This window comes from Mauremys mutica, chromosome 6 (genome assembly GCF_020497125.1).
Source record: "Mauremys mutica isolate MM-2020 ecotype Southern chromosome 6, ASM2049712v1, whole genome shotgun sequence".
In the NCBI taxonomy this organism is placed as follows: domain Eukaryota; kingdom Metazoa; phylum Chordata; order Testudines; family Geoemydidae; genus Mauremys; species Mauremys mutica.
The window spans coordinates 132,254,845-132,281,005 of NC_059077.1; the positions used below are offsets into that span (position 1 = coordinate 132,254,845).

The 26,161-nt window shown below is 51.7% G+C and overlaps 4 non-coding genes across 4 annotated transcripts; all 4 read right to left on the minus strand.

Moving 5' to 3' along the window:
* Window positions 1–10,510: 10,510 nt before the first annotated feature.
* Window positions 10,511–10,604, minus strand: TRNAV-UAC. Its single transcript has 2 exons — window positions 10,567–10,604; window positions 10,511–10,546 (listed from the first exon to the last, which is right to left on the minus strand). It is a non-coding gene; the product is annotated as a tRNA-Val (tRNA).
* Window positions 10,605–19,491: 8,887 nt separating this feature from the next.
* TRNAR-UCU lies at window positions 19,492–19,564 on the minus strand. Its single transcript has one exon. It is a non-coding gene; the product is annotated as a tRNA-Arg (tRNA).
* Window positions 19,565–21,723: 2,159 nt separating this feature from the next.
* TRNAF-AAA lies at window positions 21,724–21,796 on the minus strand. The gene has a single exon. It is a non-coding gene; the product is annotated as a tRNA-Phe (tRNA).
* A 1,541-nt stretch (window positions 21,797–23,337) lies between these two features.
* TRNAS-UGA lies at window positions 23,338–23,419 on the minus strand. The gene has a single exon. It is a non-coding gene; the product is annotated as a tRNA-Ser (tRNA).
* Window positions 23,420–26,161: the final 2,742 nt, after the last annotated feature.

Consider the following 26,161-nt stretch of genomic DNA (forward strand, 5'->3'; position numbering starts at 1 on the left):
ATAAATCGACTGGCCTTAATAGTATCCAGTCCTCCCTGGGCATTAGAGATTATAGCATCTGCCACCCTTGATTCCAGCTGGTCCTTCCTTTCAGCTTGGTGTGCTATGGTATAGGTGTTGTAAACAGAATTACCTGCACCAAACCATTCTGCAAGGGTATCTAGTAATCCCATCCTCTCTCTAGTTAAGCACTCACCAGTTTGGTTTGTTAGGCTAGTAATGTTTCTACTCATTTGAGGCCTGACCTTTGCATATTGTCTGTTCACTACCTCTAAAGGAATACGCACCTCGACCCTGTAAGTGTGGAATACCACTGAGGTGAGGACCGGTAGTGCTGGTCCTATCATTATAATCCTAGTTCTGGAACAGGGATTTGTTCAGGGCATGACACACAATTGGGTGGTTCCACTCTGTCGCTGATAACCCAGTTAATTGTTACCAGTTGTGGACATTCCAATTTGGGCCATCATTTAACAAATGTGTGCCATGCCTTTGGGGTTACCTGCATCCGTGCTTTAAGTGGTAAGCTCCATCCTGAATCAGCAAGTCCAACCTCCACAGGTTGGTATAATTGGCGCTTGATCTTTCATGAGTGTTTGGTTTCTTTCTCCACAAATTCCAGTATTGAGGTCTGTGCGTTCCCTCCCAAGCCTTCGTGGCAATATGCCATGTAGTTGTGCTCAAATGAGGGATAGCCCAAGACCTGGTAGTACCCTTCACTAGTAGTACGCAGCTGTTCCCCCTTTAAAGGTAATTCGGACACTGGTTGCATTAAGTATAGACACTGTTCGTCTCAGGGGGCCACAGCATCATCAAAGCGCTTCGCCCTGTTCAAAGGGGTAGCTCATACGCTTCCACAATTCCTTCCAAAAACGCCGTAATCTCCAGTACCTGACACCAGCGGATAACAGGGCAGTCAGTTATCAAAATTGTAATGTCACTAGCCTCCCTGTTGTTGTGAGCATCAGTGTGTGATTTTATTTGGACCTTCTTGCGTTCTACTGTGTGCTCATGTCCTAACCACAGTGCCACCTTTACTTCTGGCCAGATTTGTTTATTGGCCACTGCGCGTGTTTTGGACAAGCTAAAGTGTTTTCTTAGTGCGGCAATTAAAGCAAAGCAAACCTGGAGGAGGGGCGTTAGTGACCCATTCGCAGTCCTCCTTTTCACATGGCACACGACTTGCGTCCTTCCCCATGCATCACAGGGACAGCAGGAGACACAGCAGAAGCCTCCCAATGGTCGCTCTGGTTGTCCTGGTCACCCTTCAGTCCTTCCTCCTTCTCCTCTTGTTCACCTGTGGAAGCATTGTTAGTATTGACAGATGCTGATTTAAACAATTATAACTGATTTTGGTGACGCCAAAATGTTTTAAATTTTCCTTTCATCTTTGCACATGTATTAGTAGTTAGAAGGACCTTTATAGGGCCTTGCCATCTTGGCTTTAGAAATTCCTTTAACCCCTGGATAAATGCGACACATTACTAAATTCCCAACTTTAAATGCAGGTTTGTCTAGACTGCTATTATTATTCAGCTCGGTTTGGTTTTTTTTCCTACTGGGTTGTATAAATTCTTTAACTCTATGTCTAATGCCTTGATATCGTTTTGCAGCCTGTCTGCAAAAAGCCCGGATCCCCCTGCAGGGAAGGTCACAGTGCTAGGCATTCTCCTTGCTCTTTCTGTTATTAGCTCAAAGGGTATCAGCTGAGTCAGCCTATTTGGGCTTTCTTTGATTTGATACAACATAGCAGGAAGCATAGGAGCCCATCCTTCTCCTGTTTTTTATTATTTTTGAGCTTTCAGGGTGGTATGGTATATGGAATTTTATTCCTAGTGCTTTACATGCCTCTTTTATTACTCACCCTGTAAAATGAGTTCCTTGGTCAGAGTCTGTTGACAGTGGCAAACCTCATCTGGGTATTAGCTCGAATCCTAGCAAAAGAAATATTGTTGTGGCAGTACAGTTCTTGGTTGGGAATGCCTCTACCCATTGGGGAAAGGTGTCAATAATTTCCAAAATGTAAGTGTACCCTCTGCTTTGTGGCAAGGGTCCAGTAAAATCAATTTGCAAATTTTGCCACAGTCCCTCTGGTCGTTGTTGGTGATTCAGAGGTACCTTTTATTTTATTTTATTTTTTTTACCCACATTTACTAGTGCCTATGTTACACATTTTTTGAGAAATTGTAAAGCATTTTTTTTTATGGCTGGCCACCTTCAGGGCAGCCCTCATTTGTATCTACCTCAGAGGAGCTGGAGAGTGGATGCCATGGCGCAGTAGAGTCTGTGTGCACTCCGGGGCTACCAGCGCCTCCCCCCCAGCCCATACCAGAGGTGATTTTTATACACACAACCTTGTTTTTTTAACTTTCTTTTCCGGGGTTATGGTTGCATATAGCTTTTTAAAATTTACTTCCTTTTTTTGGCACTCTAGCTGCACAAACCTTAATAGGACTTGCTTGTGCAATTTTTTTGGAATGTTTATTTCCCCAATAATTTTCTTTGTTTGTTTTTTACTTGAGATTTAATTGTGTGCTTTTATTTTTACTACTGCTAGTTCTGATGGTAGTTTGGCAGCTTCTGTTAGGCCTTGAATTGCTTTCATATTATTAATTTGCTTGCCAGTTGTTGTTATAAAACCCCATGTGTGACCACAGGTCCATGTAGTCACGCACTACTCCAAATGCATATCTGCTGTGTGTGTATACAGTGAGCTTCTTGCTTTCCCCTGCTCTCAAACGTTCAGTGAGGGCTGTTAGCCTTGCTTCTTGGGCTGACTTTGATCCTTCCATCTGACCTGAAGCTATCACTTTCGCATCACCGAGTACCACTGCCCATTCTGTATGTGGCACTCCAATTTTATACTCTCTTGATTTATTTACATACAAAGCTATATTTGGATTTTTAATGGCTTTTTAAAAATTCTTCCCAACACTTCCTCTTCTCTATAAGACATGCGTGTACCTCTCCCTTTTTGTTCAGACATTTGGCTCCATTTATTTTTTTGTTTTTTACTATGGAGAAGTTAGGGTTTTGCAAGCACAATGTTGATTCCCACTGACTCCTCTGGGCATCTGTTAAGGAGATCAATGAGTGTATGGGGTGTATGGAGCACGAATTTCCCTGTGACAGTGTATGATTCCCAAGCTTTCACAGCTCAGGGAGCTGCTATGAACTCTGGTAATCCCTGGGATACAGGGGTTTTAAGGTAGGTAAGTATGCTCCCTGAAGCTGGCTTAGCACAGCTGAGTACTGGGTCCGGCTGTGGCTGCAGTAAAGGTGGAATGGCTTTCCCATATCGGGTAAGCCCAGGCTGGGGGCGGAGGCTAAAGCCTGTTTTATTTTTATAAATGCCTCCTCTTGTTGTGTGCCCCATATTACTAACTCATTTGCAGGCTTTCCCCCTCCAGTGAGGTTTTGAAATGGTTCCACCATCTCTTGAGTGCTCCGGTATATAGGTTCTACGGAAATTAAGGAGTCCCAGGACCTTCCAGACTTCCTTAACTGTCCGTGGTTTCTTTAACCCTAAAATTGCCTGCTTTTTGTCTACTGTGAGTGCCTTTTCTCCCTTGGAGATGTTATGCCCTCGGTATAAAACCTTCTGCAATTGCAATTGAGCTTTCTTCGGGCTTAATTTAAGTCCTGCCATGCAAAGATATATAAACAGTCTGTCTAAGGTTTTTAAATGGTCCTTTTTATTTGAACTGGCAGTTAGCAAATTATTTACATACTGTAGTGTCACAGTATCCCCTTCCAAAGGCACTCCTGCTATTACTTCTGCCATTGCCCTGTGGAGGATGGAGGGAGAATTATGGAACCCCTGAGGTACTCGGGTCCAAGTGTACTCCTGGTCTCCTACTGTAAATGCAAATTTCTCCTGACTCTCCTTTGCAAGGGGAATACTCCAAAATCCATTAGTTACATCCAGGGTTAGGGTTAGGGGTGAGGGGTTAGGGTTTAGGGTGAGGGTGAGGGGTTAGGGGTGAGGGTGAGGGGTTAGGGTGAGGGGTTAGGGGTTAGGGTGAGGGTTAGGGTTAGGGAGCAAACCCAGCTCCCATCCCTCCCTACAGATGAGGCTCCGAGTGAAGGGAGGGGGTGGCTTCCCCTGACATTTTTGCAGCCGGCAGGGAACACAGACAAAGTAGGGGGATGCGGGGACTCAGGGCAGGCCCCACGGACGCGGTAGATCGGGATTATAGTTGATGGAGGAGGAGAGAGAGTCCTGCGAGAGGAAGCCGCTGGTGGGAAGAACATGAGGCTTTGAACTGGGGGGTCCAGTGTTTGAGCCCTAGTTGTAGCAGCTGGCTTTTAAGCTGCTGTGCAGGCCAGTCACCAAACACATCCTGGGCGTGTCCAGAGCCACACACGGATTCCCAGGAGCCATAACAATTTCCTGGAAAGGCCCCTCTCTCCTGCTGAGTCCTTAGGAAGCAGGATAGAAGCCCACATCTGCAGGAGCGGGCCCAGAAAGCGCAGTCTCTGGCTGGCAGGAAGCGCTGTGGGGCCAGGTGCTGAGAAAGCCGAGGGGAGAAGAGAGCGGGAGCAGCTGCAGAGAAGCTGTGAGTGCAGAGTGCAAACCTGCCAGCTGAGGGTCACGGGTGTCTAGAGACTGTGACACCATCTGGTCCCCTGGCGTAAAGTTCAGCTGTCAGGACACTGACTAGTGCGAGCTGAGCTCAGATCTCAGGGGGACTCTGGGACCTGTTGCTTCATACCTAAGTTGGAGTTTCAAGGCTTTGTCCTGCTGTTTCAAATGACACGGGAGCCAGTGTTTTGCCTGCTGGCTGTTGTGACTTGCGCACCAGAGGGGACGCCGGATCCAGCAGACTGGCCTTGCCTGGAGCCCTATAGGGAGCGATGGGAGCTGGGTTTACTCTGAGTCCTGCAGCTGAGCTGCAGCCAGGCCTAGGATACAGCCCCCTTGGTTGACCTACTGGCCCAAAGTCTTGTTGGCCACGTTGGTCTTTCCCCAGGAATGCCGAAGGTAACAGTTCAAAACGTCACACCCTCCTCCTGAATTTACTGCCAGAGGTTTGGACACTGTCCATGGCGGAGGCGGGACGCCTAAAATCCCTGCTTGTCTCTGGTCACACCCCCTTTCAGTACCTTTAAACTGTATGATGCCCTACATGGGTGTTCTAGCAAGGTATGGGGTTCCTGGTCCCCGGCTGCCTGAAAAAAGGTCGGGGTGTAGCATTGCTAACAGAGTGCAGACAGCAATATCTGTTAATGTGTAGGTGTGTTGGCATTTAGCCACCAATGTGCCTCGGTTTCCCCTCCCACACAGCAGCATAGGCCTGTTATGCTTTTGCTGCTGTACCAAGCTTCCAGCCTGTTTACAGGTATGAGCTGAAAAGAAACAATGCATGTAGGACTGTCTTGTCACCATCCCTAGCATGTACAAAAGTTTTTTTTTCCCCCCACCAAATCAGGTATGTCCCACACCTTTAAAGGTTTACCACTAGTATTAACTCCTTGGTCTTGATGACGTAGCAAAAGACCCCAGATTAACAGCAAAGCTACGGCGGACAGGTTTTGTTCACACAATTTAGCTTGTTTAGTGTCTATTACATTTCCCAGTTCCTTTGTGTACCCTCGTACATGCTCTGATGCAGATTGTTCTGCCTCTTTGGGGAAGGTTTTTAATTCAGGCATGTGCTTGAGGTGTTGGCAAGGAAGGGTGCACTGCAATCATGCCTGCCCTTGGCCCAAATCACACATTCCTTCAAAGCTTGTCATGTCTTTTCCCCTCACCCACGTATCTAACAAATCTCTCATTTCATTTACATAAGCCACATTACTGAATCCAGAGCCTCTCTTAAGACTCCTGAATTTGACCCTGTAGGTTTCAGGTGTAATCTGAAACTGTTTTAAAACTAGCTCCTTACATTTAGCATAGTTTGTAGCATCATCAATAGGCATCTCATTCAATATGTCCATAGCTCTTCCAGCCAATTTGGCTACCAATGTGACCATTTTTTGATCACCAGGGATTTCACAGAGGTGCAGAGTCTCTCAAAGGTGATGAAATATTCAGCAATATCACTGGATTCATCATACTGTGGACATAGTCACTCCCATTTGTGGATTTTTGGGGAAGTGGAGCCAGCTGCTGGAGGGTTTTGTCTCTTCCACTCCATAACAGCCAGTCCATGCTTCTGGGCCTCAGTTTGGGCCTCTATTTCTCTGTCTCTTAACTCCAGGGCTCTTTTGTGAGCAGCTCCCTCCCTGGCTGCCTCTGCTTCCATAGCCCTTCTGTGCACAGGTGCCTCTGCTTCTTTGAGCTTCAATTGAAACTCCTGGTCCTTTGCCTTCTCTTCTGCTTCCAGTCTGGCCAGCTCTAGTTAAGTAGCTGCCTCACTGGTGGTCATTTTCCTGCTTTCTTGTGCTGAGACACCCCCCTCTGCAGTTCACTGAAACTGGGATGCACTCAGCTCAGGGGCTTCTTAGTTACAGAGACTTTCCCAGCGCCCAGTGTTCAGCCTTTCTGGGCAGCAATTTGCAACCTGTGCAGTTCTAGCTTCTTCTGCTCTTCACTCTTTATTAGTTTGCTTATTTTTCTTTCCCTATTTCCCTTACCCGAAAGGAGCAAACAGAAAATCATAAACCAGTAACCACTTTGTCTGCTCTCCAGCCACCACACCCAACTCACTACCAGTGTCTCCAAGCAATCAGCTGTGAGACTGGAGGTCAGGACTGGAACAGCAAGGTCTGCGGGTCGGGAGTGAGGGGCACCGTCAGAGCTGGAGGGAGACCAGGGGTCTGCGGGTCGGGAGTGAGGAGTACCAGTAGAGCTGGGGGAAGCCGAGGGGCTGCGGGTCGGGAGTGAGGGGCACCAGCAGAGCTGTGAGTCTGGAGGTCAGGACTGGGATAGCTGGGGCTGTGGGTCGGGAGTGAGGGGCACCAACAGAGCTGTGAGTCTGGAGGTCAGGACTGGGATAGCTGGGGCTGTGGGTTGGGAGTGAGGGGCACCAACAGAGCTGTGAGTCTGGAGGTCAGGACTGGGATAGCAGGGGCTGCGGGTCGAGAGTGAGGGGCACTGGCAGAGCTGAGGGAAGCCCAGGAGGCTGCAGGTCGGGAGTGAGGGGCACCAGTACGGCTGGGAGTGAAAACTGTGCAGTTCAGAATGTGAATAGTGACCCCGTCTCCTTCCTGCACCTGCTCTACATTGCTCCACAGCAGCTTCTCCACCTGCAGAGTCACCCAAGCACTGCAGTGCAGCCGCCCAGGGTTCAGCACTGGCCCCTAGCAAGGACAGTGGGTGCAGGTAACAGCCCGGTGTGCCTGGCCGTGAGGCAGCTGTAAAAAAGCAACACCCCCCACACAAGTACAGAGACTGAATTCCCCAACTGTAACATCATGACCCCCTGGAGAAAGCCACACGTGTCCATAGGCGGCAGGTTCGTATAATTTTTGGTGGGGCCCAAAATGGTGCCCCCCCCCCGTGCTCTCACCCTGTAAACTGATATAAAATGAAGCTACAATGCGTCAGCACCACAAGATTACAAGGGTCAATTAAAAGTGGAAAGTCAGAAGCAGCACTTGTCTATTAATACCTAATATACGGTATTAAATTTTGTTGCACCTGTTGTGACAAAGTGGGAATGTTCTTAATGTTTTCTCTGAATACTGTGTGGGTGCCTCAGTTTCCCCTGCAAAGTGCCAACTGACGGTGTTGGGGACAAAGAGATCAGGTGGCCTCCTTGTCCGGAAGAGACACAAAGGCCAGATGAGGGAGTGTCAGTTTGGAGCTGGCTGGGGAAATCGGGAGAGGCCCAGAACTTGGGTCTGGGCTCCCCACCCCCCAAGATGGACCTGACTGAGGGGTCCTGTTTTCTGTACATACAAGCTCTGTTTTAGACTGTATCCCTGTCATCTAACAAACCTTCTGTTTTACTGTCTGGCTGAGAGTCACATCTGACTGCGGAGTTGGGGTGCAGGGACCTCTGGTTGCCCCAGGACCTGCCTGGGCAGACTCGCTGCGGAAAGTGCACAGTGTGGAAGGGCATGCTGAATGCTCCGAGGTCAGACCCAGGAAGGTGTAAGCTTCTTGCCCTGGAGACAGTATGCTCCGAGAGAGGAGGCTCCCCCAGAGTCCTGACTGGCTTTGTATGGAGTTGTTCCAAAGCATCCCAGCATCCCCTTCCACACCTTGCACTTCCCGGAAGTCCACACAGGCACTGACACTCCCTTCTCTGGCCTTTGTCTCTTTTCCAAGCATTAGGAGGCCACCTGATCTCTTTGTTCTCCAACACCGTCAGCTGCACCTTGCAGGAGAGTGGCCCAGGCCATCAGTTGCCTGGAGACAGGGTGTCAGCCATTCTCTGTGCAGACAGCATCACACTGGCCCTCTAGGGCTTTACAACAATCACACCCCCTTATCCCACCATCTAGAGCCTTAATAAATGCATTGGGGAAACTGAGGCACACAGACAGTATTCAGAGAAAACACCTGTATACGACCAGTTACATACTTTGAAGGGTGTAAAATAATCAAATATTGTGCTAAATACAATGATACTCCAAACTGACCACCAAATTTAAGTTGCATGTTTTTCCCCTCAGGTGAGGGTTCTGGGGTGGGGCTGGGGATGAGGGGTTCACAGTGCAGGAGCGTGCTTGGTGCTGGGGGTGCAGGCTTTGGGGTGAGGCAGGGCTGAGGATGAGGAACTTGGGGTGCAGACAGGCTGCCCCAGGGCTAGGGCCAGAGAGGACTCCCCATCACCACCACTGGCAGCAGCAAGCTCCAGGGGAGGGACCCCTCCTCTTCCCCCCCTACCCCCACAGCACACTCACTCTGCACCACAGTCACTGCACATGTTCCTTCCTAGGGCCCCTCAGGTCCAGAAAGCCCACTCACCTCCCCTGTGATGGGTACTAGGGGGTGGGGGTTGCCATCACAGGTGGCCTTCCATGTTGCTGCCCCTCACCATAACTTCACTGTGGATGGGGCTGCCCCTTGCCCAGCATGGGGCAGAAGTGGGGTCTGCATGGTGATGGCTATGGGGCAGGGGAGCAGGGTGTCATAAAATTCACCCAAGCCCCAGCTGCTCAGGTAGGTCTATGAATCCCCCTCCCCCATCTGCCCTGTGGTGGGTGGATGCTGGAGGGGAGGGGCACTGCCTTCACATATGGCTTCCTGCCTCCCTGACCCCTGCTGCAGCCTGCAGCCCCTCACCGTAGCTTCAGTGGGGGGGGGGGGGGACAGTGGGAGGGGATGGCATGGGGCTGCCCCTTCCCCAGCGTTGGGCAGGAGTGGGGGCTGGGGGGGGAATCATAGGGTCAAACACTCATGGAAGCCCAGGACCTGCTCAGGTGGGTGAGGTCAGTCTCCGAGTCCTGGCCGGAAGTCCCCTTTGCATCTCCTCCAGGTAGGGGGAGGGGAGGGCTGCCAAGCATGGCACAGCCCCCTCCCCTCCCCCGGCCACTCCGGCCAGTGCTCCAGCAAGCAACAGCAGCCGGCAGCAGCAGAGGCAACAGGCAAGGCAAGGGAGAGAGACATGCCTGCGTTTAAGCCTCCAGCCTCCGGGGTGGGGCAGAGGAGAGGGCTGCCACCAGCACGGCGGGCCCCCCTCCCCCTCCCCCTCCACTCGGAGTTGGTACAGTCAGCAACAGTCAGCAGCAGCTTGCACTCACTGCTGACTGCTGTTGCTGTTATGCTAGGCAGCTGAGCGGCAAGGAAGAGACTGAGACAGGCAGACGCAGCTGCCTGCGTTCAGGCAGTTAAGCTCTCTGGGGCCGGGCGGGGAGGGGGGAAGCTCTCCAGCCCTGGCGGCGGCGGCAGCGGGGGGGCGCTCCAAGCAGGGGAGAAAAAACATTGGTGGGGCAGAGCCCCTGCTTGGGATTTATTCCTGGGGCTAAAGCCCCAGAGCCCCATATAAGTCGGCGCCTATGCACGTGTCAGTTGTATTTTCACAGGGAGATGCAAAAATCAAGTGACACCAATTTTTAAGTTGAGTAAATAAAGTTGAGGAGATAGTTATTAACCTCCCAAAAATATACTAAAGATCCCTCAACGTAACACCTGAAGGTGAAATATGAACAGAGCCAAACCTTGTCAGCAAAGGCTCATTTCCCAAACGATCCTCAAAAAGTTACTAATTCCCACCTCTCCTCCACAGGAGCTCTGTGCAGTGTCACTGTTCTGCAGGCAGCTTCCCATTCAATGCTGTTGTGGGACATTCCCAGACCTGGAAATGTACCGACGACAGAATTTGAAGAGCAAACCTGGCTCCCTGCAGCAGGCGGGATTTGAGTGTTTTGTCCCTGTCACTTAGCGTTTATCAATAGCACAGACGCCAGGGGCAGGACTCCAGGCTCTGCTTGAGGGATCTTGGCACAGTGCAGGGGCAGCAGAAAGGGTTGTAGATTCTGACCTGACCTCTGGAGAGGAGGTAATAAGCAAAGGGGGCATTATTGACGCTTCCCCTTCTCAAGCTCCCCTTGGCCGGAATTCTACATTCCACAGGGGCAAATAAGGGGGTGAAGCCACTTGGCTAATGAAAACCAGTGCTCCAGGTGGGGTTTGAACTCACCACCTCAGCATAGCTCCTCTCAGCACTGCCCTGTAAGTACTGTGCGCTAACCAATTGTGCCACTAGAGCACCTGCTAATTACAATTCTCCAAAACCCCGAGGCTGATAAAGCCAAGGGGCTTGGCTACACTTACAAATTTGCAGCGCTGCAGCAGGGTGTGAAAACACACCCTCTGCAGCGCTGCAAATTGCGGCGCTACAAAGCGCCAGTGTAGTCAAAGCCCCAGCGCTGGGAGCCGCGCTCCCAGCGCTGTCCGTTATTCCCCACAGGGAAGTGGAGTACGGACAGCGCTGGGAGAGTTTTCTCCCAGCGCTGGTGCTTTGATTACACTTAGCGCTTCAAAGCGCTGCCGCGGCAGCGCTGCCGCGGCAGCGCTTTGAAATGCAAATGTAGCCAAAGCCAAGGAGTGACCCCAAAACATTCTCAGTGGAGCTGGCAGCAGGTAGCGACAAGTGTTGGTACTCGGTGGGGTGGATTCTTGTTAAGGGTTCCAGGCCCCATTTGACCCTTTTGTTCTTCCCTGTGTAATAACAGCTGATTACGACTGCCTGCTTCTCCTGGCACTTTTTTTCCATCTGAGACTCAATGGAGAGTCTTGCTGCAGCCCAACAGAGCTGTAATCACTGAGAACCAGCTCTAAGCGTTAGTCCTGCTTTGGGACAGTGTCTCTCATGCAAGGAACTGCCCAGTCTGCGCTAGCAGGGAGGCTCCCTCACTAACAGCTGAAATCAGGGAGAGCTGTGCAAAGTGCAGGGCCCCAGGGGGGCCTGAACAGGGGGGAACAACACCCCAGGACTTAAAAAATGGGCGGGCTCTGCCTTGCCACTTTGTAATGACCGTAAGGGCGAGTGAGGGTGGGGAGGGGACGGAGAGCAGTGAGCGGGAGGAGGGGTCTGGGGGGAAGAGGCAGCGTAGGAGCGGGGCCTTGGGGAGAAGGGGTGGGGCAGGGGCATGGCGTTGAGTGGAAGGGGTGGGGCTACTGTTCGGGCTCTGGTGGCCGCTCCTTTTAGGGAGCCTGTTCCGCTCCTGGTGGGACCACAAGACGTCAAGAGGAGAGAGGTGGCCAGCAGAGCGGTGACTGGGTGGAACGGCAAGTGGCCGGCAATGTGGCCAGACAGCGGAGGGAGAAAGGGGCTTTCCCCCCAGGAGGTGAGAGGTGAACTCTGGGTTTTCACTGACCCAGGGCAGCAGCTGTGGGTGAGGTGCAGTGAAGGGAGGGGCACATCCACAGAGCTTCTGGTGTCTGGATTTAGGAGCCCGAGGCAAAAGGCCACTGCCCAGCGCACTGTGGGGCGGGTGGTTTGCTCATAGTGTTGTGTTATGATTGTGGTGTTTTCCCAAGTTAATACAAGGTGATTTTCCTCCTTTTTATTAAAGTTTCTTTTCTACACTCAGTGCGTGTGAGTGGGGAAAGTATGGCCTCTTAGAGGCACCCAGAGGCCAGGGTTAGTTTCCCCAGGTTACTGGGTGGGGGCTTAGGCAGATTGTGTGTTGTATTGTTGAAGAGGAGCCCCAAGCACCCAAACAGGGAACTGTAACTTCAGCCTTCAGAGTAAGAGCCAGAGGTGCTGCCAGCTGAGCTAGCCAGGCTGCCTAAACGTATTAACCCCTTTCACCGCAGGAGCAAACACCGGGTACTTCTGTGCTTCTCAGCCGCTGGGAAAGAGCCTCTTGGGGGAAATGTCTCCTGCCCCACCGCCAAAAGGAGCCCCTGGAGTGGGAACGGTCAGAGGCCGCACCAGGGGGCTGGCCCTGCTTTCCAACCGCCTTGTGATGCTGGCCGGCCGCAGAACGATTGCTGGTCTGTGGGTGGCCTTCAGTGGGGGTTCGGCATGGCAGGGAGCAGGGAGCAGGCTGGCCGGGTGTCTCTGTGGCTCTCTGCTGGCCACACGTAGGCATGGTTCTCCCCTCCTCTGGCCCTGCCCTTGGTCGCTCTGTGGCTTTTAAGCTTCCCTTGGAGCTGTCAGCACCAGCCGCCTCTGCTCCAGGTGCCCAGAGGAGGAGAGGTGCCGGGCTCCAGCCTGGGACTCTTCCTCCCTCCTGCCTCGCCCTGACTATGAAGCCTGGCCCTGGCCCTCCTTCCTTTAAATGCCATGTGGGCAAGAGGAAGAGTGTGGCAGCTGCAGGGACCAAAGTTGTGGGCATCAGGTGAAGCAGCGAGAAACAACCATATGGTCAACGCACAGGACTCTCTAGCCAGACTGTTAAGTTCTAGGACCCCAACCTATAGCCGCCAGCCCATTGAACCAGCCGGACCAAAGACCTATCTCCAGTGGGCATCAGTCACCCAGCAGGAGGGAAAAACCTCACTCTAGTTCACCCTGAGAGAAGGTAGCCAAGCACATTGAGCTCCAGGGCTTTGCAGCAAAGCAACATATCTCCAGGAGGTCCCACTGAGATTTGAACCCAGTGCTGCCCATTACACCATGGGACCTGCAGCTATTTCATTTTCTAGACCCCTGTGACTCTCAGCTGGCTGCTTTGCCCTCTGCACTTATTGCTTCCCACCAGCCGCTTCCTCTCGCAGGACTCTCTCTCCTCCTCCAGCGACTGTGGTCCTGCACTACCGGATCCACGGGTCCTGCCCTGAGACCCCACATCCCCCTCCTTTGTCTCCATTCCCTGCAGGCTGCAGAAATGTCAGGGGAGGCTGCTCCTCCCTTCACTCGGTGCTCCCGCTCAAATCAGCCAGCTGCAGCCTCATCTCCTGGAACTCGGGCAGCTGTCGCTTGATCCGGTCGTACAGTCACACGCTGACTGGCTCCCCAGCCTGGATGCTCTTGTGGAAATCCCACAGGCGACGCTGCAGGACTTGGCACCATTGGTTTCTTTAATGTTGTGGTGTTTGCCCGACTGCCAGAACAAAGCTGCCAACTTCCCTCTCACCAACTCCAGTCAATCCCTCTGATTGCCATAGAACCCTCTGATGCTTTCCCGTTCTGCCAACACCGCCAGGCCTCGCCCCCCCTGCACTGCTAGGGGTCAGGGGGCTGGGTGACAGGGGGGCGTTGGCTCTGGGGTGGGACTGTCACTTCCCCCCCCGCCAAGCCAACAGGATCACAGCAAACGAAACCAGCTCGGCCGGCAGGGGAAGAGTTCAGTCCAGGGTCTGGCGCATTCTGGGAGCAGGGGCGGTGCAGAGAAAGGGCAGATATGGGGCAGGTCTGAACACTCCACGCAGAACTGCCTGTCCTGTCCCGCAGCCCCTGTTACAGGGGGCTTTTAGCCATAGTTTTAATCAGGCCAATAAATTGAAACAAACCCCTGTTAAATCATTGCTCAGCCCGAGTCCTTCACCCACATTCCTTAGGGCATTGGGTGTTTCATTTCCTGCCTCAGTTTCCCACAGAGACACAATTTCCTTTGCATAGATCCGTGAAGAGCAAAACCTCCCTGTGTCTCTGGTCTGAGCCAGGGCATTCGATTCCAGTGAACCCTTCTCTCCTGCAATGCGATGGTCAGACAGAGGGGACGTGGCACCTGCATCCCTGGCAGGGAGATATTGGCTCGTCTCTTTCTTTCTGCTGCTGTTGTTAGTCCATGAAACATCAAGGGTGGAATGCAATGCTGAGTTCATGCACCAGCCCCCTGAAAAAATTTCAGTGCCGCAGAGAAATCCTGCCGCCTGCTATTGGAACGATGTGCTGGAGATTTGAATGGGAAAGGGACTGTCTGAATTGTCAGAGTGGGGAATGAACAACAATCTACAGCAATGTCATTAACACAAACACACTCTCATCCTGCTCCAGCCAGAAGGGAAATGGGCAGGAACTCTTGCTGTTCACCCAAGGACACACTTACACTGATGTGCAGCCGTGAGTGTGCTGGGAAAGCTGGTCTGGGCAAACAATTTGAAGTGACAATTCAGTGAGAACAGAATCATCATGTAATGATCCATGTGTATGTCAAGTAGTTGTGACCAAGTGGTTAAGGTAATGGACTAGAAATCCATTACCAATACCAATATATACCAATCTCCTAGAGCTGGAAGGGACCTTGAAAGGTCATCAAGTCCAGCCCCCTGCCTTCACTAGCAGGACCAATTTTTTCCCCAGATCCCTAAGTGGCCCCCTCAAGGATTGAACTTGCAACCCTAGGTTTAGCAGGCCAGTGCTCAAACCACTGAGCCATCCCTCCCTGCCTACTAAGCTATCCCTCCATTGGGGTCTCCCTGCACAGGTTCAAATCCTGCCAGCTACGCAAGCACTGCACTGTTGTTATTATTACTGTAGTCTTAGTGCCTGAGCATCCAGAGTGCAAACTGGAGCCAGATCTACTTTCACTCTGTCTACACTTAAAATGCTGCTGTGGCACTGCTATAGCACTTTGGAGTAGACAGTGACTGGAGGGGTTTTCCCATCCCTGTAATAGCTGCATTGACACAACAATTCTTCCTTTTCTTTAGCACTATCTAACCAGGGCTTAGGTCACCTTAACTCTGTGGGTTTGGGCAGTGATGAGCTGCCAAATTTTTAACAACGGGTTCCCTCCTTCCTCCAAAATTTTAACAACGGGTTCCCTCCTTCCCCCCCCTCCGTGGGGGGGGGGGTCGTGCCCCATCCAACCCCTCATATTCCTTAACACACACACTACGAGACCCCTGACCCATCCACCCCCTTCCCTGTCCCCTGACTGCCCCTTGCCGCCCCACCCAACCCCTCCTCTCATTCTCAATGGCCCCCCAGAACCCCTACCCCATCCAACCACCCCTTCTCTCTGTCCCTGAGTGCCCCCACCACCTCATCCAACCCTGCTCTTTCCTGACTGCTCCCCGGGACCCTTGCCCCCATTCAATCCCCCTGTTCCCTGCCCTCTGACTACCCTGACCCCTATCCACCCCCCCACAACCCACCCCCTCCCTGCCCCCTTACCACACTGCCTGGGGACCGGGTCCACTCTGCCAGGACCATGACCGGCGCCGCGGGGCCCGACTCCCCGGGCCGGCCCGACTCGCCGAGCCGCTCGGCCCGACTCCCCGGGCCGGGCCGGCACCGGGTCCCGGCCACTCGGCGGCAGCTGCGGGGCCCGACTCACCGGCCGGCGCTGGGCTGGAGGGAGCCGCGGTCTGGGACCGGGAGCTGCTGAGCCAGCCGCACCTCCCCTCCCCCTCCGCGCCCCAGCTTACCTGCTGGCTGCCTCCATGCTGCTTGTTCAGGCTTCCCGCGAACATCTGATTCGTGGGAAGCAGGGGAGGGGGAGGAGAAGGGGGCGGAGCAGGAGAGGAGTGGGCGGGAACTTTTGTTAAATTTAGCAGCCCTTAACAAGCGGTTCTAAAATGGCTGCTAAAATTTAACAACGGGTTCCCGCGAACCCGTGCGAACCCGCTGCAGCTCACCCCTGGGTTTGGGGGCAGGGGGGATTCACACCCTGAGAGACGTTGCTCTGCCAGTGAAGAGCCCAGCGTACACCAGCCCTTAGATCCCTCTTGGTATTTCAATGCAGGCACTGACCTGTGAGAGGAAAACATCAGCTCACAAACACAGACTGAATTCCCCACATTTAATCTCGCTGCACTTTCCAGAAAGTCACAACATTCATTTAATTCTTGCTAGGGCAGAGAAAAAATAAGTGACACTAAGTTTTTGGCTTGGTTAAATAAAATTAAGTGTTTAATTAACATAGTAAAAATATGTCCTGATTCCGCTAAATAACACCATAACATGAAATAAGAAGAGACAAATCTTGTCAGTGACGACTAATTTCGCAAATGATCTTCCCATTATTACTTTGGAGGTCTGGGCACCTCCAGTGTCACTGCTCTGCATTCACCTTCCCCTTAGAATTGTTCTCGGACATTCCCAAATATGGAAAATTGTGCAGTTCAGAATCTGAATAGTGACCCCGGTTCCTTCCTGCACCTGCTCTACATTGCTCAACAGCAGCTTCTCCCCCTGCAGAGTCACCCCCGCACTGCAGTGCAGCCCCCAGGGTTTTGCAAAAATTAATAATACAGAGTTTGGAGGAAAGGAAACATTTGGGAGTTGTGGAAATAGAAAAAGGCAACAGTTGTTGTGTTACAAGAAGGGTAGTTTTTGGTTTAATAATAAAACCCAGTTATATAAATGTAACTGTATGTGCAGCTCTGTGCACTCATGTTGGATGGAAGCTTAGTAATTAAATTGTACAAGGGGGTCAGGTAAAGTTTTGTCCCGAGAAGCCTTTACAGACATTCTGAGGGGAAATGGGCCCTTTGCCCACAGAAATGGTCTATAGGGGACGGCTGCAGGCAGCAGGCGGAGAGATAATCTCATCAAAATGATTTGACTCCTGGGTAATGTAAGCAAAATCACTACAGGAATGTCCGGGCTTTCTATTGGAACTTAACTTGCCTGCCCCTGGCTGTCTCTGGTTGTACAAGATGCAAGGGATGTTAGACAAAACAAAATTTTGTGTGTAATTGTGTAAGGTTTTAAAAACCTAAACTGAGATTTACGGTTTGTAATATAATGTTATGAAGGTTAAATTATGGAAGGAATGTGCGTTTTCCCAGGACGTGTGCAGTGTATATTGGAGAAGGGGTAAAAGAAATGCAAACAAAACATGGTACTTAGCTCAAACCCTATTAGGGCTCCAAAGGGAGCCACAATAGGTTGTAGTTTCTTTTTCAGATCTGTGTGTTTTGAAGGAGAAGATGAAAGTGGAAAGTAATCAGAACTCGGGTGGAAGTTGATTGTGTCCCTTTTAAGACAGTCTCTGAGCAGCTGATGGCTTTGGATCCAAAAGCAAGCCCGAAAGCCAGTGTGAATGCAAATGACCTCACTGATGGGGGAAGGAGAGAACTGCCCATCAGTGGCAGCACAAAGGAGCTGCAAATAAGGAATACATCTGGTCAGCAAACAAGCTACTGGAAGACTCAGATTGTGGCCCTCCAGGAAAGGGAGGAGAAAAAACAAGTCAAGCCTGAAAATAAGGGGGACAGGTTAACCCTAAGGAGTGTGTGTGTGTATGTACAGTGCTAAAGCTAAATCTAAAGCTGTCTCTCAGCTATTACCTGAGGATAAACTTAAAGCTTGGTACAGCAGAGAAACTATTGCAAACTGGGTCTGTTGTACCAGAGGGGAAACTGAGGCACACCACCTCATGAATTTCATAAATGACCAGTGAGTGGGGTAATTCACTATCTGACTATAGAACAAAGTACGGACAGCCTGGAGGGAATTCTTCTGTTTTTCCTGCAATTAGCAAGGACATTTGTAAAAGGAAGTGGTATTATTATTATTAAGCACTAATCTGTCCCCACCAGGGATGTGTATGGAAATTGTTTCTTTTGTTTTTCAGACACTCTAGAAGCAAGCTGGTGCCAGCAAAAGACTAACCCATAATACCATGAATCTATGTTTTGTGTTGTTTCTCTGTGGTGTTTGTCTGGTTGTTAGCATTGTTGTGTTTCAATTAACAGAAAACCTCATGACATGGGTGGAGATGGCTTCAAAAGGCTGACCTGGGGGAAGATGTGTATGGAAATTTAAAATGCTCGACTAGGAGGCCAGCACCTGTGTAATAGCTACCGTGGTATCTGGAAGTGAATCGGCAGCTAAGGTGGGCCCCACAAGCCCTATGGGAATAATGAGAAGGGGATTTGCTCGCTGGGAATCAATGGAGGGGTGTGTAAAATGGTGTAAATCCAGAGAAGATGTCTGACTGTGCCCCTCCCTGATGGCCGTGGAGGAGCACACCCAATGGCCCGTGGCAAGGGGTGGACAATTGGGTGTACTGTGTATGAGGTGTTTTGCTGGAAATGTGCATATTACTGGGGCACAATTACACCAGCCCCTAATCAAACTCCACATCTACACGCTGCTCTCTGGGCTTTGGCGCACAGATAGATCTGTGAATCTTACTGCTGTGAATAATCGAACCAGCGCATACAGCCTGATTCCACACCATGTGGTTAAGTTGGTTTGGACAATAACCCATTTCTCTGTGGACATTCAATGGACTTATGATATGGACAAAAGCACAAAAACCTGCAGCGGCAGCGTATGCAACTGCCAGCAACTGGACATGTTAAGAGCTTGACCCCGTCGAAGGAGGAGAGGAGGTGTTTCGGTGGTGGCCGGGATGCTGGACCATGCTGCAGTGCTCAGGTCTCTCGGTGTTGCTGTGGATTATTACAGCGGCTGGTGTATTGCTAAGTATACTTGTGTTACGTTGCCTATGGAAATAACCTAGAAGTAATGGAGTAAGCCCCTCCCCCCTGCACTAGACAACCTGGACCCAACCTTCTTGGACCCACTATAGTGGGAAGTCTGGAACACTAATTGGAACAGGTGTGGCCTGCCCGTACGAGAGAAGGTGTAGGGCACTGTACTACGCACGGGGCAGTGGGACAAATGGAATATCAACACCTTCCACCTTGATGCCTGGCCCTATCAGGAAATGTGTCACCATATGTCCTATGTCTTGCTAAGGGGGAGAATGGGAACAGGGACACAGGCAAGGCTCTGTGGCGTCAGGGCTGGGATGGGGACACCGAGGAAGGAAACTGGAATCGTTGCTTGCTGGAAGCTCAACCCAATAAACATCTAATTGTTTGCACCTTTGGACTTTGGGTATTGCTGCTCTGTGTGTACGCAAGAAGGACCCAGTAATGGGAGGGTGAAGGGATAAACCCTCTAACACAAACTAACATCTAACACCCATTTGAACCTCTTCTTTTCACACCCTTGCTCATTCTCAGGGGCTGCTTTGTCTCCAGACAGATCCATTCTCTTTCAGGACTGCCTTGCTCTTTCCATCTGTTTCACTCACTGAGGTGTCAGAGTAAACACTCCCCTTCCCTCTAGTCTCAGACACTAGTATTAACTGTTTGCTACTGAGGGGTTTAGAAAGCATTTGTCAAGGTGCCATTTCTGGGGGATTTTTCCCAAGATCCAGTATTTTGTGTTCAAACATCTCCCAGCTTCCTTAGTGAAAATAAGGCCAAGGTTTCTTTGCAATATAGAGGCAGTTTTTCACCCCAGACGGGACTCGAACCCACAATCTCTGACTTAGAAAGCCATTGCCTTGTCCATTAGGCCACTGGGGCCCTAATGAAAGAAGGGAAATTCCATCTCCTAAATGCATATTTCTCATATTAACTTGGAAGCCAAATACCTTCTTTCTGCACCTTACAGAAATGTCTGCACCCCCTGGCAGCGAGGCTACTGGGGAGGTCGCTGACAGAGCTGAGCACCACCTTTCTGCCAGCCATCTTTAGAGAAGAAGGCTCTTTCCCCTGACAGCCACACAGCACTGTCTGGCGTCCCGAGAGCCTCCCTCGTGTTCTCCCGCAGCAGCCGCCTGCTGCTGTGGGTGGGAAAAGGGGACCAGGAAGCAGTGCGGCCTCATTCCGGGACAGGAGGCCCTCGCCACACCCAGGCCTGCCTCTTGCCTTCAGCCCAGGCAGCCAGAGGTGCCGGGGAGCTCCCTGGCAGGCCGCCGCCTCACCCAGGAAAAAAGGAAAAGGCGATGAATGAAGAAGTCAGGAAATAACAAGGAAATGAAGAGGTTTGTCGAACGGGTTTCTGCCCGATTTACCATCTTCTCAGCTATCGCTCAAAGTTAAAGACCTAAAGTCGACCTATCGGCATAAGTACAGATGGTTGGATGGGAATTAAAAGGAGCTGCTGTCACAAGTGTTAGGTGCCTGCAAGCAGCATGCAGACCGTTTAAAAACGCTGCAAGTAGAGGCTCAGATGAAACATTTGCCCTAAATCAGAAGCGACAATAGGAGGACCAGCAGAACGCCACTCTAGGTAAACGGCCGAGTACTGGAGGCTGTTAGAGGCAAAAAGTCATTCCTCAAAATTTGGAAATCAGATCCTAGTGAGGATAATAGGAAGGTGCACAAACTCTGGCCTGTATCAGAGGGGTAGCCGTGTTAGTCTGGTTCTGTAGAAGCAGCAAAGAGTCCTGTGGCACCTTATAGACGAACAGATGTTTTGCAGCATGAGCTTTCGTGGGTGAATACCCACTTCTTCAGATGCAAGTGGTGGAAATTTCCTGGGGCAGGTATATATAAGCAAGCAAGAAGCAAGCTAGAGGCCTGTTAAGTGTCAAAGTGTAACAAGTCAGGCCAAGAAAGAATCTGAGAAGCAACATGCTAAAGACACAGAAGCTAAGCATAAATCCGGTCAGTGCGACTCCTGGCCTGTCCTCGCAGAAAGGTGAACCCCCTCTGTGGCTGGAGTGAGCTCCTCTAAGCCGACCTCACTACAGACCTGCACCAGGTAGTGCTCATTGTAAAAAGGTTTCCTCTGATGGTCGGGAAAACGGGACCAGCGGTCCTCAGGCCGGCTGACACAATTAAAATCCCCCCCCCACACCCCACCCCACCCCACCCCACCCCACCCCAACACCAAACACCATGCATTCCAGAGGAAGGGAGCCTTTGATCTTCCCTCTCATGCCTTAACTGGGGACCATACACACTAATATAGCAGTAACCAGTGCCACAGAGCACAAAGCCCACCAGTAATGCCCTCCCTGGTCGGAGCTCCCCCACCTTCTGTACTCGCACCGCGAATGTGAAGAACAAGACTCCAGCCCCATCATTCTTCCCTGGCCAGGAGGCCCTTCCTCCAATCACCCTCTGCCCATTGATCTATCCTAAAGTCATGAACGTGCATTTCCTGAACACCCACCATGTCGAAGTCCAGCTGCTCCAAGGCACTGAACATCAAGCACCTCCTCCTGGGCCCCCAAATCCCTGCCACCTTCCACAGGGCCACTTTCACAGATGCCCCTTCCCTGGTACTGCCCTTGCTCAGCTGCACAGAGGAGTTTTCACCCCCAGTCCCTGCCTGTCACTGCCCAGCAGCCCTCTGGCACCACTCCTGAGGGTCACCCTGCCTCACTCTCTGCCTGCCATGTTGGGAAAGACAGCTCCCATCTCTCCTTGGTAAAGGTCAGGTGGGCCAACTAGGGGCAGAAGCCCATTCTGTGTTTTCCTACTGCAGAGCCCAAGATCAGAGACTCACCGTCAGTGCCACCCACAGGGGAGGCAAGTTGGGCAATTTGTCCCAGGCCCCGCAGGGGCCCCATGAGACTACAGCATTGCAACTTTTTTTTAATGGAAGGGGCCCCCAAAATTGCTTTGTTCCAGACCCCCTAAATCCTCTAGGGAAGGCCTGCTCATCTTGGGTGTAGACACCACTGTGCTCCCAGAGAACGAGCTGGCCCTGAACAGAGAGGGATGAAAAGACCTGCCAAAGCCTGGGATTGAACCAGGGTCCTTTAGAGCTTTAGTCTAACGCTCTCCCAACTGAGCTACTTTGGCAGCTGTGCAGCAATATTTTGACCTGTTACTTCTCCGCCCGGGAGGTTTTTGCAGCAGTTGCACACAAAAAGGACGTCACTGTGAGCGGCCCATGACGACAAGACTCACTTTTCCCTGCCTTGCTCAGCTTGACTTGCTGCCTCACCCCGTTCCTGCCCTAGTGCCCGGGTTGACCTGGTGGTGGAAGGGGACTGGGGGCCAGTGGCGCGGGGAGGAGGTTGAGCTGGACCCTGAGCTAGACTAGACCCTGGCAGTGAGAGTCTGGCCACCACCTGCTGCCCCACCCTGTTGTCCTGGCTTCCCCCACTGGGCGTCATTTCGGGAGGGAAGTGGGGCTTCTGCCTCCCCTCCCCGATTTTCACACCGCAGAGGAGTGTGAACAGGAAAACGAATGGCTGCTCCACACCCCCACCGGAGGAACCCGACGCCCTTAGCTGTGGGGAGTAAGAAGTGGCTGTTGGCTGACAGGGCCTGTCCCGAGGAGCTGGAACAGCAGCTGCCGCCTCCCCCTCGGCTCCAGGCTGTGGGAAATGCTCATTGCCTGGCTGCATGGGCGGCTGCTGCTCCGGGCTCTGGAGAGCGTCTGTATTGCTCTGTCAACTCCCCGTCTTCACTGAGCCAGTCTGGTCAGGTCCCAAGTGCCCCCTCCGGCCTGGCAGCTGAGAGTCTGTGCAGACATCAACCCCCCTGCCAGCCCCACAGGCAGCAGCAGCGCCAGCCCCCCAGCACCACAGGGGCACTCGATGCACTTCCTGTGGGGAAATGGCTCCTTGGCGTCCAGCTGCTAGAGTGAGAGCCAGGAGAGAGCAGTGTCTGGCTCACCGTGGGGGAGAGCAGAGACCTGGTGAGTGAGGGTCTCCCTCAGCCTCCCCCGCAAGGCTGGTCAGTTTTATTGTCACAGTGATAGTCGGTGCTTCCCTTCAGGGCCGGCCCTAGAGGGGTGCAGGGCCCAGGACAAATCCCCCCTTTCCTCCCCAGGCCCTGCCCCCACTCCACCCCTTCCCCAAGCCCCCACCCCTGTCCCACCTCTTCCCACCCTGCACCTTCCTGCCCCATTCCTCTCCCTCCCCCACCTCTTCCCGTCTCTGCTCCTCCCCCTCCCCACCCAGCCCCTCCTGCACCCCACTGAACAGCTGGTCACTGGCAAGTGGAAGTCACTGAAGGGGAAGAGGAGGAGCTTGTCGGCAAGGCCTGTAGTGGGGGGGGGGAGCTGCTGCCAGTGGGCGCTGAGCACCTATTTTTCTCTGTTGGTTCTGCAGCCCCGTAGCTCCCACAGAGTCGCAGACTTGGCTCCTTTCACACCCTAGAGAGAGGAGCAGAACCAGGGCTATGGCTGATCTATGGGGCACCAGGTGAGTGGCAGAGGCTTCAGGCACTGAGAGTTTGCCTGACCCCTCAGGGACACAGTGCAAGGGGGTGTCCCAGGGATCTCTATGAAAGGAGCAGAACAGGATTTCCTTGGGTGGGGAGAGAATTGAGAGTGTCTCAGGGGGTTGGACAGAGGTGTTGCCCCCGTGAGAGACTGGCTAAAACACAGGCCTCGCTGTGAGCAGGATTTGAACCTGCGCAGGGGAACCCTATTGGATTTCAACTCCAACGCCTTAACCACTCGGCCATCACAGCTGTGAGCACAAAACTGCCCCCATGCCAGAGACACTGGTAAAGAATCCCAATGCCCAGGCGTGAAGTTGTTGCGTCTGAACTTTTCATGAGTTTAAACTTACTCCAGACTTGATGTCTCTATCTGAAACTTTTAATCAAAGCTCTGACCTGCGAACTGCTCATGACACCCCCCCTCCCTTTAAGTAGCCATTTCCCCCTTTGTCTTCTCTAATTTACATTTTAACCTGTAAAATCTTGATTGATTATGCATGACCATTATGATCTGTTAATCACTTTGTTTACTTCTGTGTATAAACATTGATGCTCACCCCTAATAAACTTGCCACACTTACTCCGAAGCTTTTTTTAAGCTAAGGATGGTGTGAGCCCGTTGATCAACGAATTGTTGTCTGGTCTCTGACAGATTTGTGAGCCCCATTCCAACTCCGCACAAACTCGGGTGCTGGAGAGGTGAGTAAGGACTTGCTTTTTACCTAACAATTTGGGGGCTCGTCCGGGATTTTCTTCTGGTGCGGTGCCTCTGTCCAGTGGCCAGACCACTCACATACGAATTGGCAGGCGCCACGGAAGATTTCTCCCAGCCAATTCAATATTGAGGGGTCGTGTACTGGACAGCAGGATAAACGCCAGTTGGAGGGCTCCTGTCAGACACCATGGGTCAAGGGACTAGCGTGCCTCTTGAGAGTCCGCTGGGGATTGTAAATAAGTTATGGAATGAAGGGAAACTCCCAGTACAGACAGGAATGTCTAGGAGGAAGTTGTACACACTGTGTGTAAGGAATTGGACTGGGTATACCGCGGTATTGGCCGACCCGGAGATGAGGTGGCCTTCGTATGGCTCTTTCGAACAGGCTGCCTTAAGAGGAGTAAGGAGCCAGATCGAAAAAGACCATCCGGGACAGTTATGTTACTGGTTTTGTTGGGACACAGCAGCAGAGCTGTGGAAATCTTTAAAAATTATGGCAGTCAGGTATTCTCCCGAGAGTGAACCCCCTCCATGTTATTTTGATGAAGGGTGTAAACCACGGCGTGTTTTAACTCGTCAGTTGGTCCCCACTGCACCTGCCCCTATTCCTCCGCAAGGGGACTCTCTCCAGAGCGCAGAGGGAAATCTGCAGGACTCCAAATTGGAATCTCTGCAGAGTGATAAGGAGGAAATGAAGGGGCACACCTCGGGAGGAGTAATTACTAGGCAAAAGATCAAGCAGATGCAGCAGGATGCATACCCCTCCCCTGAGGATAGCCCAGAGGCTGCCTCTGCCAAACTTTTTGTGAGTAGAGAAATGCCTTTACAGGTGCACGACCAACCTTTTGTGAACAATAATGGCCAGTTACAACATACTAATATTGTGGAATATAAAGGATGGCTAGAATGGGACTTGAAAGAGTGGGGACGGTTGTCAGGGTCCTTTGGGGAAAATCCCCGAAAGATCACTGAACTTTTAGAAAGATTGTTTTCAAGTCATAATCCTACTTATACGGATGTAGATCAGTTGTTAAGTAGAGTTTTGACCGGAGAGGAACGTAGTAGATTGTGGATGGCAGAAAGGACATGGGGGGATAGCAATGCGGTTAATACCACTTGGATGGATAGGCGGGATCAAGCCGCTGGCTGGAATCCCCTAGACTGGAGTCAGCAAAGGCTGACTCAGCTGCGGACAGATTGAGAGCGATTGTTAAAGAAACTCAAAAAAATGGCTCGCCGCTCGCCTAATCAGGCTAAGTTCATGCAGATTCAGCAGGAATCTGATGAGCCACCCAGAAAGTTCTGGTCGAGGCTATTGGAGGGGGCCCGAATGTTCACTCAGATGGATCCTGAGAGAGAAGCAGACCACCCTACTCTTATTTCATTTTTTGTGAATCAGTCAGTACCCCCTGTAAGGGATTATTTCTTAAAGTTTCGCCCTGGTTGGGGAGGTGAGTCAGTCACTTCAGTGTTGGACGTAGCTGATTTTGCATGGAAGAAAGAAAGGGAAAGTAGTAAAAAGAAAGAGAAAAAGAAAGAATATAAGTTGATGGCTTTAGCTTTTCGCGGTGGTATTCAAGGCAAAAGCCGTGGCCGTGGCAGGGGATTTCAGGGTGCTCGGGGAAGAGGGTCCTGGCAACCCCAGCCACCAGGAAATTGTTTTCAGTGTGGACAGCCCGGTCACTTTAAACGTGAATGCCCCTGGGAACGCCCAGAGGGTCCGGTCGCATCCGCAGATACTTACACCAGGGACGAATACACCCCTGCACCACCAGCCCAGCCCGTTCCTCAGGCCTGGATCAACTACGGGCAACAGCAGCAGCTGCAGCAAACTCAGCCTTCTCAATGACGGTACCCCGGGGGCGAAGGCAAACAATGTGATGGTCTTATTTCCTTAATGTCTTTAGCCGGCTTCTTCCTCACTTTCTCCCCTCCCAGCAAAGAGCCTCGTCTAACCCTTTCAGTCCAAGGACTGCCTGTCTCTTTCCTCATTAATACTGGAGCTACTTTCTCTCTTTTAAATCATGCCCCCTCTCCCTGGCTATCCTCTGAGGTTAAAACTGCAACTGGGGTGGAGGGCAACCCACAGTCTCTGGGACTCACTTTGCCTCTAAATGTTATTTATGCTGATAAATGTTTTTCTCACCGTTTTCTTTTTTCCCCAGCTTGTCCGATCCCTTTGATGGGCCGGGATTTACTCTGTAAGCTTAAGGCTACTTTAACCTGCACTCCTAAAGGGGTAGGATTATTGATGACAGTGTTAGGAGATCCGGCCC